Source organism: Rhinolophus sinicus, chromosome 16 (assembly GCF_057876585.1).
Source record: "Rhinolophus sinicus isolate RSI-liver-muscle chromosome 16, RSI-T2T, whole genome shotgun sequence".
Lineage (NCBI taxonomy): Eukaryota > Metazoa > Chordata > Mammalia > Chiroptera > Rhinolophidae > Rhinolophus > Rhinolophus sinicus.
The window spans coordinates 120,389,858-120,407,532 of NC_142516.1; the positions used below are offsets into that span (position 1 = coordinate 120,389,858).

Consider the following 17,675-nt stretch of genomic DNA (forward strand, 5'->3'; position numbering starts at 1 on the left):
CGGAGTGTGATACTCTGAAGCAACAATCCACGCTGGTTTCTTGCAAACCTTCGCCCCGAGAATTCTGCAACCTTCCCACGCCCTACTCCACAGCCCGACTTCCCTCGCTGCAATGCCCCTCGGCTAGCGCGAAGCCTGAGAGCTCGCACCGGGAACACAGGTGCCAGGAGGGCGGTAGGGGGCAGATCCTCTCCGCAGCCCGGCCTGGGCCCCCAGCACTGGGAGCAGCACAGTTCCAGTAGCCCGCGGGGACCTGCGTGGTGTGGGATGTGAGGTTCAGCCAGGTGCGCAGGCGGCAGCCCCGGGGCGCAGCGTCGCACGTGGCAACAGGTGCAGCGAGTCCTGGGCGAACGCCGGGGGCACGGGGCGCGTCCGCATTTAGCCCGGGAGCGCGCGGGCGTCGGGACTGGGACCCAGGAGCGCGAGGAGAGAGGCAGCGGGCGAGCTGAGCGCTGCGGGAGCCCCCGGAGTTGGCGAGCCGAGGTACAGCCTCGCGCGTCTTTGAAGTTTTTCGGGGCGCAGCCCCCTCGGACGCCGCCTGGCCTTTGTCTCCAGCTGCGCAGGCTGGGGCCGCCTGGAAGGAGCCGCAGCGGGTGAAGCGGGCAGAGGCGGCGGAGCCTGTGTATTTACAAGTTTCCCGAACTCCCCGCCCTTGCTCCACCCCCAGGCAGCCCGAGAGGCGGGGGCCTGGGGCGCCCCGGACTCCCGGATCCCGCTGGGCAGAAACCGCCGCCGGCGTGCGGGTGGGGGTGGGGACAAGCCGCGTGTCCTCAGGTGCAGACGCTGCCCGGCGGGCACAGATTGCACCGCGGGCCTCCAGCGTGGGCCTGAAGAGCCTCCGCCGAGGGTCCAAAGGGCGCTTAGGCTCGGAGTGCTGGTCTCCCCGCACTGCTGGTTCCCTGGAGGGCTCGCTGTTGGATACGAGGAGCTGCGGGTAAGTGTGGAGTTGAGTCGATTCCTGCTGCCCAGCCTGTCCGTGGTGGGGATCGCGGGTGAGGGTGCAGAGAGGACTTGGTGAACACGACCGTCACAGGGTGACGGGACTAGCTTTCGGGGAGGGGGCGGGTAATCTAGCAGCTTGGGTGCCAAAGTTGGGGAAGTGGGGAGGCAGCCACAGCGGAGCGGAGGTTGTAGAGAGCAGGTCTCACGTGGGCACAGCGAAGCTCGTGCGGAAGAGACGGATGCGGATCTCGTAGCTGTCACCTTGAAAGTGACCGAAGGGGTTTGCTGTCGACTCAGTTACGCAGACTGCAGACTGACAGGCTGCTACCTTCAGCCGGAAGCCGCCCACCAGATGCTTGACCCGCCAGGGCCCAGCAGCCCCAGCCCTCTTGCTGGGCGGTTCGCTTAGGTCCGTTCTCAGCATAAGTAATCAGGGCTGAATATGGCTTTAATGGGGTTGCTGCAATTCCCAATGGCCTCTTGTCCCTTCCCTTATTGCTTCCTGCGGTTCACTTGTGTTTCTCTAGCTCTCTAGAAAAATACACCCCTAAGGTCACCTGGTTGATCACTTTATAGTAACCAGTGGATTTATGTTTACTTAAATCTTTTTGTCCTCTTCTTTTTAAGACATATGCTTTTCTACTAAGTTATTTGTTGATTTTGACTCGGATTAATTGACTTTGGAGTAGGTATGGAGAGATTAATTATTCATTTAGCTTGCATAAAGTTTCGCATGCTCTGTTAATATTGTTTATTTTAAGTAGTCAGCATACTAAGAAAGGAAATTCAGTGTGTTTTGTTTGTTTGAATAAAATCAAAGTTTTAGGCAGAACACGGGGGCGGGGGCGGGGGGAAAGATGAAGGCGTTCTGGTTTCATCAGGTGATGGTGTTCAATTAATCATCACGCTAAGTCGTCTGGCCTGGGATGGAGGGTGGGCGTGGAGGTGTTAAGAGGAGGGGAAAGGAGGAGCGAGAGGGGAAAACCCGAAGTGAAAGTCGCTGCTTTTTGGGAACCTAGGACTTTCTTGAGGAGTCTAGATACACCCAGATAACAGTGTTTGGTAAAACTACAAGGGCAGGAAATGATGGCCAATTTAAATTGAAACAATGATGCTCTTTTTGTGTAGTGCTTTACAATGTATAAAGTGTTTATCGATTTTTTTCTCAAGTGCAATATTCCATAAGGGAAGTTATACGAAGAAATGATTAGAGCTGCTTATCCTAAAAACAAAACCAAACCAAAAACCTGAGGAGTGGAATTTAGTTTAAAACAATGTATTGTTACTTATGTAACTTGCACCAACTTCTCCACCTATTTTTTTTTTTTTAATCAGCATTACGTGGAGCAAATAGTGCTTGTAGAAGACTTCACCTTTTAATTATGTTATCAGTAATTGGTTACAATTTTGGAGTATTTTATAGGTTTATAAAATTCTAGCTAGATTTCTTTTGGTATATCTTAGACATGAAACTGCCTTAAGCATTTAAAAAGCATGTCACTTAATAGCCCTGCTCTGTTGGCCTTGTTTGTTACAATTTCAAAACTAAGGCATGCTTGCTGTATAAAAATTGGTAGATTGAGAAAAAGTGTAAGAGTTCAATCATCCCACATCCAAAGATAATCACAATTAATACTTTTTTATACTTGTTAATGTCTAACACAAAATATTTATTTTTTACAATTATGTAATTTATGCAAATATACTGTTGCATATGATTTTTTTGTTTAACATGTTATGAAAAAATTTCTGTGCTGTTATAGTTTTTCAAGAATCTTATTTTAGTGGCTACATAATATTACATTATCTAGATGTAACAATATATGTAACAATGTATTTAGCCATTTCCTTATAGCTAAACTTTTAACTTATTTCCAATTATTGTTATTAAATATATACTGGAGCAACAAATATCCTTTATAAAATTTTATCTACATTACATAGTTCCTTAGATGGAGTCCTTGAAATACAGTTGATGGTTCAAAGATCTCTTGATACAGGTTGACTATTTGCTTTCAAAAATATGTTATACCCAAGTATGCTCCCACCAGCACTCTGAGAGTACCTGTGTTACTATATTCTTGTTAATATGGGAAAGTATCCTTAAAAGGAAAAATAATTATTGCCAACTTTACAGGTGAACAGTGTTATCTCAATATTTAAATTTCCATTTCTTTGATTACAAATGATGTTGAACACCAAAAATCTGGTTATTGTCCATTTTTCTTCCCTTTTAATTGAATGTAGTGCCAAATTTTTCTCCTGGGATATTAGTATTTTTCTATTCATAAGAGTTTTTTATGGATTGATAGTAAACTTTTGCCTTTCATACTACAGGTATTTTTTCCCATTTTGTTTTTGCCTTATAAAGACAAACACAAAGCCTGTGTTAATAGTGGTTTTGACTTATAGACATTGTATACTTTAATGTTGACTTTCTCAAAAACAAAATTTTACTGCTCCTGAATCATAGCTTAAGAACTATATAGGACAGTGGCAGAAGATGACTTGAAAGAATCTTTACCCCCCAAATTCTGAATCAGATTCTTTTCAAATGCATTGTAAGAACTCATTGCCCTGGAGTAGAAACTGTTGCAAAACAGATTGTGTTTGTGGATGAGAAATAGTTGTGTATGGTATAGACCATCAGGAACAATATTCTTGGAAATCAAAGCAGAAAGTTTTAAATTCCGGGGAATGAAAGTCTTTCAGAGCTGTTATTCTGTGGTTATATAAATTAGGCGCACAATCCATTTATTTTTCCATTGTTCATAGGTAGTATTATTTTGCTAGAATTTTTTTTATATTCATTATTGTAGTTTCATCCTAAATTTTCTTTCCTGATGTGTGGTTGGATGTATATATAGTTACAAATCTTCCCAAGTTGATTTTCTAACACTATTTAAAAATTAAACTGTTTATTTGAAGAGGGGAAAATAAGCCTGACTGATTCCCCAAACTTGAGTTATCTTTCCATGCTACGGACGCTTACGTATACCCTGAAGACTTGTAGAGGCCTCACTGAGAGTGCTCTCCTTCAGCGCCTGAGTCCCTTTTCTTTCACTTTCCATCTTTCAGAGCCTAAGAATAAGCCAGGGGACCGACCATACCTGAATGGCGAGGATGAGGGTGTGCGGTGTGTGGGGGCACTAGGAAACAGGCCCAGACTTTCTATTGAAGCAATGGAGGAGACCCCACCTGACCTCAGCTGCCAGGTGCTTGGGCAGTTGTGTCTTTTGGCCCTCAGAGGAGTGACTGAGGATGAGTGACTCCACCCTATATATTTTTTTTTTGTTTGGGAAAAAAAAAAAGAAAGAAAGAAAAGAAAAAGGCATTAGATGATATATTATGGCTTTAGCCAACCTGAAATTTGGTTTAATAAAGCCAGCTTTGACGAGGGTTCCCCATCCTTGGCTTGTGGCAGTCCAGTGTAACTAGGAACTGAGTCTGATTCTCAGCTACTGCTTCTAAAACTGTATTTCTGAATCAAGTTTTATGAAAGGTTGCCCTGATGATAGTTATTTTTTTAAATGACCTCAATATTCTTTGAAATCAGTGGTTATTACTCCTTTCTGTGGGCGGTAATTCATGATGTTAATGCATGACATTTTCTTGTTCATTTGGCTGAAGATAAAAAAGATTTCTTTCCCCCACTTTGAGGATGAGAGATTTGGATGCTAATCTTCACTATGCAGATAGATACATAACCATAAAATTTCATTTTCATACACTCTCAGCTAATTTGCAACTTGTGATTGCTCGGATGGCTGTTACACAATCAAGTAAGAAAGGGTTTGTTCAGCAAATTTGGAGTGTAAACAAGCTTGAATCTAGAGGTGTTCTACTAAAGTAAATAGCTTTCAAGCACTTCAGAAGTACATATTTATTTGCGTATAAATCTTTGATTCTAAAACCTTATTTTTGTTCGTTAAAGCTAATAGATTTTCCTTAACCTTCAGTTTAGCCCCATGTTGAAGAGAAATGAAAATGTATTTATTTACTTAAAGATAAACTGTATTTAACTCTTGCTAAGAGGCCCAGATCTAAATCAATGAATGTTTTTATGCGCACATTACTTTGGTGAGTAAAAGTAAGAAAAGTCACACATCCTAATTTCATTCTAACCTAGGAGTTTTATTTCATTTTGAAGCTATAAAACGAAGAGCGTTTCAAAGTCACTTGAAGTTTCCCTTGAGGAAATATGTTTACTTCTTGAGTAGGGGTGAATATATATATTGTTTTGGGCCAGTGAAAGATGAAGTGCAAGTACAGGTTGTAAGTTTCTCAGACTAGCAGGAAAGGGCAAAGGAGTGGCAAGGAAATGACTTCCAGGTAGTGTAATTTTGTGTGAAATTGTACTGATTTCATGTTTCAGTAAGAATTGTGCTGAGCGGCAGGGCAGGCCTGGCCAGTCTCCATTGTGTGCACACAGCGAGAGGAAGAGCGAAGACGGGGAACAAAGCTGGGAACAACACGTCAGTCTTCCAGGTAAGGTGCCATGAGAAGATGGTTGTAAAGCCATTACATTACCTTATGATTATTCTTTTAAATACTTTTACATATTTGTACCTTGTCAGTTTATAGTTAAGCTCACTGCAAAGAAAATAAGTGTTTAGGTTTGAAGGCCAATCAATCGTAATTACCCTGATCTTCTACAATTAACTAAAACATTTTAAGACATTTTGTATCCTCTGTTGTCGTTGAGAAAGGATTTCCTCTGGGAGAGAGTCACACTTATCAGGAGAGCAGGAAGGAGAGGTGTAAATATATATTCTTGGGTAAATAAGCATATAGCTTAAAATATAGTTTATGGCAGTGTTCATTGAGTCTTGACTTAATGTTAGCTTGCTTCTATACTTTTTCTGCATTGGAAACTTGGTAAAATTTAACTGGCATTATTTACATATATACCAGTTTGGAAAGAAAAGTCAATATTTCTTGACCTCATTTCAGATAAGCAGTTCTGAACATAGGTGTTTAACAGTGGTCAGTGACAAATAAGTTCTCGCTTATGTTTATCTCGTAGTTTTGATGATTGTTAACAATGAATGATATCAAGTTGAAACTGCCCTTTTAACACATAGCTCGCTTGGCTAGCTTCATGGAATAGAAGCCAGTATAGGTAGAAGCAGTCTAAGATGCCATTCAAACGTGGGCTCAACCCCTTCCCCCAGCCTCTGTGTGTCACGTTCAGCTGTAAAAAGTCTATATTTTATTATACAGTAAACTATTATTCCCCAGTCATCTCATTCTTAGGTAAATTATAGAACTGAACCATGTTTGCACATTTCTACTAACCTACCCCAATAGAAGGTCATTCAAGGGAGGATTGTGGAAGTCCTACTAGTTAATGAGAGAGAAAGATTGGAGAAATGGGAAATAGGTTACAAAGGGTAAGATAAAATTTTCCACTAAGAAAAATGTACTTGTTTTATTAGATCCTCAATCTAGACCCTGTAAGTAGAACCAAGTCATATATACAATAATGTATAGTTAGGATTATATTTTCATGTTGAGTGGTCAGTAAAAGACATGAGTAAAAATCCTTGCTGTTAGAATCTTAAGTTGGATTTTCATCAGCCTCAAACCATGTATTGAGCGTTTTCCATGGGCCAAACACCGTGCAAAGTAGACATGGTTCTCAGGGCAGTCAGTCAGAAGAGCCTCAGCCATTGTGAAAAGTACAGTTTTGGACATGTTTAAGTTGCTAGAAATAGTCTCCCACGTCGTTAACGTTGTGCCATACGTCAGGGAGTCTGTCACTGCCTCGACCAAATTTTGTAAACCTGAGGCTGTTTGGACATTTTTGGTTATGTACTCCTGATCCTTGATCACCTTTCTCTTTCCCTTCTCACCAAAAGAGTTGACAGGCAAGATACTTAGCACTACTGTCTGTGGTTTCACTTACTTTCTCTGGATAATCTTTTAAGTGACCTTTTCCAATAGCTTTTGGTTACATCTTGTTTCTTGAGAATAGGGTCTAAACCTTGTGATGCTGGGTGCATTTGCACTTTTAGAATTATTTGTACCAGATGTAGCCTGGAATAAATCAAGAGCTCTGATGGCATGGGAGTTTGAAATTCCTTTTTCAATTAGTCACAGCTACTAGAAGGTCTTTTAAGCCAGAGCTGTTAGTTTCCTTATTGCTTTTCTCGATTTTCCCTCCTTGTCCTCTCCTTGTGCCCAGCCCCCGCATCCACTGTGAAATCCGCAGCAAGCAGAAGAGAGGGAGGCTGGTCAGTGTGGCCTTGTGTCTCTGAAAGACTGCTGTTAGGAGTTCGGCGAACACAGAGCTGGAAGGTGTACAATTCTTATTCCTTCTCAGTTATAATTCTGTGTTTTAATAAAGTGCCATTCTCAAGACACCTGGCATATGCCCATGTGCCAATACTTGTACAGAATTAGTTCCACTTGTGAGAATTGGTGACCTTCTCCATTTGTGCAGACAGTCACAAGTTGACAATTTCTTATCAGTAGGGAGACTTGGGCTGTTCCTTGTTTAGAGAAACACGTATTTACATTTTAAAGAGGAATTGAGATGAATTTTCAGTCTGGGATTGTTCTTTCTCTTATTATATTAATAAGATTTGTGTTTCAGAGTAGTTTTGCATTTCTGGGAAACTTTTTGGTGGTTCACTAGAATTGCTGATTATTGGATTTGATTTAATACTCTTAAGTATTACATTTTTTGTTTAATACTTAAAAATTTCTGATGGTGCTTTATGGAGATATTCATGACAACTATGCAGAGGGATTTACTAATTCATTTTAATTCCCAGATAAGAAGAGTGAGTCTAATCAATGAAAAAGGAATGGAGCTATGAAAAGCCTGCATTTCTCTTGTTATGAAAAACTTGAAATGATTTTTATATCGCAGATATGACTGTTTTGGTAGAAAAATCTTGGTTACATCGTGTGCTAAATATGTAACATAACCTTATAAGTACCTAATCAAATGAAAATTACTTTTTACTTATATGGTATAAGTAGAAGCCTACAGGGCAGGGTATTGCTTTTTTCCTCTTTCCTCCTGTTTTTATTAAAATTGGAGTAATAAAATGGAGACATGTCAACATTTTGCTAGATTTTTCTCACCCTGACGTCACTGATGAAACTTTGGAGACATACTTTGTTATAGAATTGCAAAAAATGTTACTGGAATCCAGAACGTTGGGTACAGGAATTCAGGAGAGTGCACAGACTTCAAAGTTAGACCAAAGTTAGATGTGGCCATCTACGTTAGGCCGCGTGATTTTGGGTAAGTTACATCCTTGCCTTCGTACCCGTCATCTCATGAGAACCGTGCAGATAACACCTCTCTTCTCTCCTGGGGTTATTCTACCACAATGTCAGGTATATAGTAGACAGTGAATAAGTGCTAATAACCTTCTTTTGTTTCTTGTTTTAACCCTTTTCCGATTCATGGACAGGAAATTTCATTTCATTTCTTCCACTCACCTTTGTCGGAGTTGTTGCTTGGATCTGTTGGTGCTCTCTGTTGGGAATTAAATTCCAGGCGCAAGAGCCCAGTATCATACTGGGAGTGGGGAATGGTTATCCCAGTATGATAACTTTCCTTCTTCCTTAGATAGAATTGGTTGGTACCAGTAGCAGTTGATATTATATTATACTGGGTCTTATGTTAATTTTTGCTCCAGAAGACACATTAGAGCTGATGGTCTGGCTAGGTCTTATTTTTGGGGAACAAGGTATATGAAGAAATTGAGGACTGGACCTAGTTGGGTAGGTGTTTTATATTACGGTGAGTTAAGTTATGGAACCAGGACAAGGACCCAAGTCTTCTTCCCTCTTGCTCCATTCCCCACTCCCAGTGTGATACTGTTACTTGACTACTTTTATTCTATAAGAAGTAATAAATTGCTGTTGCTAGGATTTTCTTCACATTGGTGCTGAAATGAGATCAAAGACATGCAGTAGTTTGGATACGTAACATTTCAGATAACGTAGCTTAGAATTATGAGTTGTTATTCTATTTTCTAACCACAGAACATAAAACAGAATGTTAAATCTTGTAAGCCATTAAATTAGTAGACGAATGGAAAATTGAGAGTTACATATCATTACAATGATATAGTACATTTCTATGAGATTTTATAGTTTTCAGACTTCTTTCAAGAAGAATCAAATAAAATCCATCAGAACAATTATTTGAATCATTGGATTGTACAATAATAACACACTGTAAAATTCATCCATTTTACAGATAGCAATCCAAGGTTATGTATGTTGAATAGGGATGACTGTTTTTTCTGAACATTTTTTTTTCTATAGAAATTTTGAATCCCATTACATTACTTAAAGCTGCATGGGTAAATGGAGCTAATCCCAGTAGAAATTTAATTAGGAGATGAGGGCTGGTATCAATCAGAGCTGGGAAGAGAATGTCCCATAAAACCGGTTACATCCTGGGTATCAGTCGTGGTTTCTAGCCCTGAAGTCAACAGTTCTGTATTACCAAAGAGACTTCTAAGGAATGGACAGTGTTAGGACTTGAAAAGTGCCTTTACTTAGATTAGCTCTTCCTTTGGGCTGCTTCTGTTAGTTAGGTGTGAACATACATTGACCTTTGTTAAGGAACTTTTATTTGCCAGTGGAAAACCTAACGTAGGTAATCATTTTCAAGTAAAGGGCATAGGAAGTTGATGTTTAGTGAAGGTTGGGAGGTACAGTGTGAGGTGCCAACTTGCGTAACTACACACACATACACACACAACATGGCATTTTTCAATTGGTCTTGGCGTCGCTCTAATGGAAAATTATTTCCTTTTAGCCAAGTGAACTTTGAAGAGATAAGGCAACTGGCTAAAAGATTATAAACGGAGTTGTTCGTGGTCATTTAACACTTTCAGGAAAATACTTTATTTTAGTTTTAAACTCTGCCCTGCATATTCAGTCTACCCACATTTCTCCCAAACAGCCTGTGCTGTCCTTTGGGTAATTTCTTTAACTAGCTGTACATAATTTAGAAACAAACAGAATGCAGAATCTTTACATCAAGTTATTTTATTAACGCAGCTATACAGTCTTAGGTGGTGGTCCTTGATAAGCACTGCATGTAAATGGTGGTTTGGTTTTATTTCTTTACTTTTATAGGGACAGTCTGTCCTGTGTTGGCTCAGTGCTATCCTGGGATTTAGTCGTATTGTTCTGATCTTACACTTTTTACTGATTTTCATGAAAAAGCTTACCTTTTGATGGAATTCTGAAAATTATCTACAATACGAGGTAATAGCCACAGGAGTAAGAATTTAATTTTGTTTACCTATCTATCAGGAATCCATAGAATATTACATCCTTTATATTGAGTTGCTCAAAAAATGTTGAAGGAATGCTGACTTAGACTGAGAGATAATATTTTAAATTTTCAGGTATCTATTGGTTTGGGATTATAGACATCTGGTGTGTGGTCCTGACCTACTTTACAAGGTGATTGTTTAGGTCTGTGGGTATAATACCCTACAAGGTCAAGGCCAGAGACCAACTCCTTTAGGGGGCTCTAGGTGACTATACCGGGGTTGCCAAAAAATGTACACATTTTAAGAGATGTTATCTATGTATTACTTTTCGAAGTTGAATTGAATTACAGTAGCAATGTGTAGTATAATGTTTGCTCAAAAGATGGCGTTAATAAAATGAATGCTAGCGTCGTTCATTGTATTATAATTTTTATGCAGTTTTTTCCTTTGTTAAAATGTATATACATTTTTTTGGCACCTTCTGTATTCTAGAGGTAGCAGTAAAACATAAAGTTCTGCATAAGTAGGGCATGTTTGATGTCTGTGAGATTAGACAAAAATTGTGGTTAGTAGGTATAGTCAACATTCTACGTTTTTATATTGGGTGGGAAGGAATTAGTTGGAAGGTGGATTACAGAACAAGAGCCAAGTAAAACATCTATAGGTTCTAATGTGTATTAATGGATGCTTCTGGAATATATACTGCTGTTTACTGACAACAGGATCTATAAAAAAAAATTAGATACAATTAAGTACCATGAAATGCACCTAGCTTGAGTGTACAATTATGAGTTTTGACAAATACACATCCATATAACCAACATACCATTCAAGATATAGTACATGTCCATCACCCCAGAAATTTCCCCTGACCCTATGAAGAAGTTGCTGAGCTTTGGTCATTAAGTAAAGTGAGGATAATAATAAAGCTTGTTTCACGAGGTTGTTGCTATTAGCAACTAATAATTGTGAGTTAAAGAGTTTCCAAAATTTCTTTCACCCCCCTCCTTCTTCCACCTCTCTCCCCCCACTCCGGTTCAAGCCGTGGTTTCTCAGTCTAGTTGTGTAGGACACAGCTCCCTGGCCCATGCTGGTATTAGGAGCCTTGTGGTCTCCCTGCAACCCTGGCTGAGGCAGTCGGTTGCCAGTCGTTGGTCGGCCGCTCATAGCAGCGACCTTGGCCTTAGGAGCACAGCGCTCCAACCACCTGAGCCACCGGGCTGGCCCACTTTTAGTTCTTAAAACAACCCTATGAGATGGATTGTTGTTATATCAGTTTTTGCAGATGAGGAAACGGCATCTAAGATTACTTTTGGCTTGCCCAACGTAGGTAACCCAGTAGCTGAGTAACTGGGAGCTCTCCACAAATAACACATGCCCTCATGTCTATGCAGCTGTGGGTCCATCGCTATATAGAGCTACCCCAAATTAGTTTCTTTTATTCCTGTGGGAAGGAGGGTGACAAGGAGGTCAAGATCACACATGAATTGGATTTAATGTCCATTGCTATTTGTTTACTCTATTTCTTGGACAAGGTGCTGAACTTCTGGACACATCAAGTCGGACATCTCTAAAAGGGGAGGCATGATAGGAGGAAGTGATTGTCATAGGACCTGTCTGTCCCATTGGCTGTCAGGTGGGAGGATGACTTCAATGAGAACACTTTCATGGACTTTGAAGTGCTGTGTGCTGACTTTGTTATCTTTATCCATGGAAGACGTAGCTGCCTGCTGCCCCATCCTGGCCTCACGCTCTGCTAACTGTGGCTGGACAAGTAGGGGTTGACAATGTGTCAGAGAGGGACAGTCCCCACTTGTCAGTCCCTTGATGCACTGAACATTGTTGACACACCTTTTTTCTCTCACTAGTCCTTCTGACATTCAGAAGCCTCAGATAGTTGTACAGCATTAGGTCAGCCTCCCTCCACAATACTTGTCAACTTTATCAGGAAAGTAATACCGTAAAAAAAAAAAAAAAAAAAAAAAAATTCTATTTTAATTTGCTTTCTGAAATATATGTGAAACAGTATGAGTTGGTGTGAGGTGGGTGAGCTCTTAAGTAATCCAGAGAACTGTGATGATGTGTTCTGGCCTGGGCTGAATTATTTTGTGCGTGCCTCCTGTATTCCTGAAGATGAGCTAATTCCACAGTGTGTTTAAGTGCTGGTTATTAAACAGATGACCTAACTTCAGGATTTAAATTTGGTCAATTCAAACTTCCTAGCCAGCGCTGCTCTCTCCTCTTAAGGGTTGTTTTCCTCCCTTTGCCGCACGCCCACATCTGGGTTGGAACCAGGGTCCTGGAGGAGCTTTATAGCACCATAGTTTCAGGCAGTGGGTGAGGGTTGTCTGGTCCAGGTGATGCCTTCCAGATGTCTTGGCCTCTGCTGAGGCAGCTCCTCAAGATGGGTCTTTAGATGGCTCTGTCTACGTGTGTGCTGGTTTCTGTGGTCTCTCTTGTGGCTTCCAGTGGCCGGATCAATATACACTGTCTCTTCTTTGATCTGTTCCAGGCCTTTTCTGGTCCACTGGCCCTCTCAGCACTTCCTTTTGTGTGTGTCTTTCTCTCTGGTCCTCGTCTTTGATCTTCCCGGAGAGCTGGGAAACTGCCCTCCATATCCCATCTAGCACCTCCCTTCTCTGGCTTCCCTTTCTCTGTCCCTGGCTATCCTTTTTCCCTAGCTCAGAGATTCCAAATGGGGATCTATGAACCAGGGGTGCTTGGTGACAAAATGTTTACCATCACAGAGGGAAATGGAAAAAACAAAACAAAAAAACAACCGTACTAACATGTCATCAGGCTAAATATATAATCTAAACTGAAAGAATGTTCTTTATTCTGCAGTTTTGTACTTCCTTTTTGTGTTAAAAAATGTCCTTTTATAACGCACTGGCAATAGTAAAAAGGTATTTTGTGTGAAGTGTTCTTTGTGGAAAATTAAAAGCTGGCTTTGCCATGTTTTGTCTCCAGTTTTTTGCAGGGGACATGTTATTAGTTCCTAAAATCTGAATGGCTGAGAAGCACCCACTGCCTGTTCCCTATACTCTGCTCAAGCTTCATCCTTTCCAGGGAGCTACACTTAACCGTTCTCTTCATATCCTCAGGCGTGGAATGCATCCTCTTAGTCCCTTAGGCTCTGGTTGCTTCTACTTTTACAGTTTTTGTAATTATTTACTTTCTTGTTTTCTTCACTGCACTGTATGCTCTTTGAAGGTTCCTTGATGACAGGGGCTGTCTTCTGTCCCTAGCAGAATAGCTGGCACATGGTAGGTGGCTCATGAATGTTTGTTGAGTGAATGCAAGCTCTTGTAGTAAAAGGTCCCTTTATAGCAGGGATAAGGGACCTAGTGGGGTGGTGCATGAAGTAACCAGCTCCAGTTCTGCAGCCACTTAGCTTCTGTGGGACTAAAGCTATTGTGTGAGTTCCTCCTTTTGTATCTAATTGGAGGCTCTGAATATAATAAAAATCAATATAAGGATTCTTTTTTTTTTTTTTTTTTGTAAGTTTCTAATATTAAGAGAATAGTTGTGAGAAAATTGGTAAGGTTTTTATTGCTAACTAAAATGTCTTCTGTTTGTGTAATGACAGGGAATAGCATTATTCTCAACTGTAAATATGGATTACATTAAAGCACACTAGCATCATGCATTTACTAGGAATGTGTAAACTAGGAAGTTAGTATTCAAGAAGAGAGATGCTATTTCCTTTAACTTATGATTAAAGTAGTTTTTACAGGGGTTGAAATCATTTGGAGAAAGGCATGAGGGGGATACTGGAATTATTCATTTTAAATAGTGGGGCTATTGAACTCTACAAATATTAACTGAGTGAGCATGAGTAGAATATTTCTCTCTCATTTTTAAGGTCACGTCTTCATTGTGTCCATCTCTGCCTGAAAGCCCTGAGTCAGTCTGTCATGCCGTCAGGGTCCACAGATCTGTGAGAATGGGAGCCATGGTCCTGGCCTCAGTCAGCATGGAATTTGTTGGCCATAACTAAGCTGCAGATTGCTGTTAAGGGTGGAGCCAACAAATTACTGAATTGTTTCTATTGAGAATTTATTGCTGAGGGTAATTATTTAGAGTTTTCTGTTGTGATTGATTTTCATATACCAATGAGTTTAAAGGCTCTCTCGGGCCTTCAAACAATTAGGAGCCAGACTTGGACCATTTTCATGGAGCTAATGACTTTGCATTAAATATGTTTACCTTAGAAATATAAAGCTAAACAAAGCCGAACTTGTGAATTTCCAGATTCTTCTACATAGGACAACAATATGCATATTAAATGTCTTTTCTCTCTCTAAAAAAAAAAAATGCACCATCCATTTCTCTAAGTCTGTTGAGGACAGATTCTAAGATCTCATAGGCTCCCGCATCCTACACTCGCATCTGAGAAGTACAAAAAGTAGCCAATTTTGGAGCAATGAGATTTTGTTCTGCTTATGAGAGTAAGGGAGGGGACTTGGTTGGATTTCTTGCTTCCTGAGGTCCATGTTGTGTGCTTTTGTTCTCTTGGCACACTCCCGCATTTAGCCATCCTTGAACTCTGGAGTAGATGGAGGGGAGGATACCTGACAGGTAGAGGTGTACTCACCTTCAGGGCCGGAGACTCCCAATAAACATGCTCACTGCCACGGCCAGGACCAGTGAGTGAATGTTCAGTATTCCTTGGACCTACAGCTCTGAGTCGAGCAGACTGTCTTCTAAATACGAGGGCCAATGTGTTGTCCTTAACATTTTCATGAGGTCTTCATTTACTGTTATCAGTAATAATCTGGATAGCAAATATTTTTGACTTTATAAACTTGTGGGCTCAGACAAGATATAATTTTGATATGTCATGATGTCCTTGAAGGAAAGGTATGGATGAAATAGTATAAATGTATTTTTCCCTCTATTTTTTGGATGTGCTCTCCCATAAAATTTCAGTTGTTAAAATATTCAAACCTCGTTTGAGGTTCTTACGCTTCGTTGTAGTGAGATGGAAAAATCAACCAAACGTTTAAGTTGAAACTCATGTTACTATAGTTGTCTTTTACTGAGGTGTAGTAGTAAATGGTGTAGAGTTTTAACATCTGATATATTTAGGGTTTCTGGTAGGTTCGTTCCAATTACAGATGTTGTAGTTTATGGTTATATTTATAAATAGCACAAGGGGATAGTTAACTTACTACATTTCTTGGGATGCTCTTCTTTTTTTGAAAGGTGACTAAAATTTTCTTTGAAAAGTTTTATCAATATCTACCTCTTCCCAAGGCTGTCACACAAATCTTAAATCTCAGTGTTCCTCCTGAGCATAACTTTTCAGGAAAGAAAATCTTGTCACTGAGTTGTTTCATATTTTCTGGTACATGGGTTAAAATTGTCATAAGATTGGGAAATCTCTTTCATCTTTGATATTTTTTTTTCCTTTTCTTTTTTAACCTGATTAAATTACAGGCAGTATGGGTTGACACATTGCAATGGGAGCCCAGCCTTGGGCTGCTCCAAACTGAGGGCAGTGGGTGGTTTGGGCTATGAAGGTCATGACCCCACTATCCTTGGAGGGCATTCTTCTCTACAGCCCTCAGGGGCTTCTCGCTGGGTTAGCAGTGTTGCTAATCCTACTGGGTCTTGCCTGGCTTCGGAAGGGTTTCTTTCTAAAAATTGACTCATGATAATCTAGGGCCAAGTTAGAAATCAGAGTGGCCGAAGGCCTAAAAATCGTCCCCGTTTAGGAGGAGGGCCTAAATAGCACAGAGCCCTGTTGCCTTCCTGCTGCCTGACAAGGATCCCTTAAGGAGGCAGTCCTGTGGAGAGGCAGGTGTGAAAAGAGAAGGGCATAGTGTTTTCTTCCTGGCTTGTGTAGGAGGAGGTAAAAAGTTTTAGTGATTGACTTAAAAAACAAAAACAAAAAAAACTCTAGAAACTTTTAGTAAAGTAAACATTGGAGGTTATTCTTTTATTTGTTTTGTTTTGTTAAAGATTTTATTGGGGGAGGGGAACAGGACTTTATTGGGGAACAGTGTGTGCTTCCAGGACTTTTTTTTTCCCAAGTCAAGTTGTTGTCCTTTCAATCTCAGTTGTGGAGGGTGCCGTTCAGCCTCAAGTTGTTGTCCCTTCAGTCTTAGTTGTGGAGGGTGCAGCCCAGCTCCAGGTCCAGTCACCATTGCTAGTTGCAGGGGGCACAGACCACCATCCCTTGCAGGAGTCTAACCAGCAACCTTGTGGTTGAGAGGACACCCTCCAAACAACTGAGCCATCTGGGAGGCAGCTCAGCTCAAGGTGCCGTGTTCAATCTTAGTTGCAGGGGGCAGAGCCCACCATCCCCCGCGGGACTCCAGGAATTGAACTGGCAACCTTGTGGTCGAAAGCCCACTGGCCCATGTGGGAATCGAACCGGCAGCCCTCGGAGTCAGGAGCACGGAGCTCCAACCGCCTGAGCCACCGGGCCGGCCCAGAGGTTATTCTTTTTTTTTTCTTTTTTTTTTTTTTTTTTTTTTTTTTTTAAAGATTTTATTGGGGAAGGGGAACAGGACTTTATTGGGGAACAATGGTCAAATTGTTGTCCTTTCAATCTTAGTTGTGGAGGGTTCTGTTCAGCTTCAAGTTGTTGTTCTTTCAGTCTTAGTTGTGGAGGGCGCAGCTCAGCTCCAGGTCCAGTTGCCGTTGCTAGTTGCAGGGGGCACAGCCCACCATCCCTTGCGGGAGTCGAACCGGCAACCTTGTGGTTGAGAGGACGCACTCCAACCAACTGAGCCATCCGGGAGCTCAGCGGCAGCTCAGCTCAAGGTGCCGTGTTCAATTTTAGTTGCAGGGGGCGCTGCCCACCATCCCTTGCGGGACTCGAGGAATTGAACTGGCAACCTTGTGGTTGAGAGCCCATGCTCCAACCAACAACTGAGCCATCCGGGAGGCAGCTCAGCTCAAGGTGCCGTGTTCAATCTTAGTTGCAGGGGGCAGAGCCCACCATCCCTTGCGGGACTCGAGGAATTGAACTGGCAACCTTGTGGTTGAGAGCCCACTGGCCCATGTGGGAATCGAACCGGCAGCCTTCGGAGTTAGGAGCATGGAGCTCTAACCGCCTGAGCCACCGGGCCGGCCCGGTTATTCTTTTTATGAGGCTAGATTTAGTGGACTATATTTCTAGATGTTTCTAATTTGCAAGAAAATATTTTGTATTTAATGTTAGTCCCAGTGTGTTTGAGGAATGGAAACAGTAGCATACCTTGTTTCCTATACTGCCTGGGAAACACAAAGTGAAGCATTGTTTGAAAACTTGCAGACAACAGGTCATTTAAACAAAGACCTATACATTTAAAGTTGAAATTTCTGCGGGGAATTATGTAACACACTTACTAATGACTCTTTGGATACATATGGTGCATCTTTTATGTTGAAGACATATGAGCTAGAAGAAACTTCAGTCTGAAATTGAGATACAAAATAATCTCAGAATGGTAGTTGTTTTTTGATTGGGTATAACACAGTCAA

The 17,675-nt window shown here is 41.2% G+C and overlaps 1 protein-coding gene across 3 annotated transcripts in view; it reads left to right on the forward strand.

Annotated features, from left to right (window-relative positions):
- Positions 1-661: 661 nt before the first annotated feature.
- MTUS1 (microtubule associated scaffold protein 1) overlaps positions 662-17,675 on the forward strand; it is a 141,281-nt gene continuing 124,267 nt past the window's right edge. Inside the window, exons 1-2 of one of the 3 annotated variants that reach the window (XM_019737997.3) lie at positions 662-934; positions 5,318-5,430. The gene's annotated coding sequence lies outside the window, so the exon portion shown is untranslated. Of the gene's footprint in view, positions 935-5,317; positions 5,431-17,675 lie in introns of those variants that run through there. The other 2 variants (XM_019737995.3, XM_088793339.1) reach the window with 2 other exon arrangements.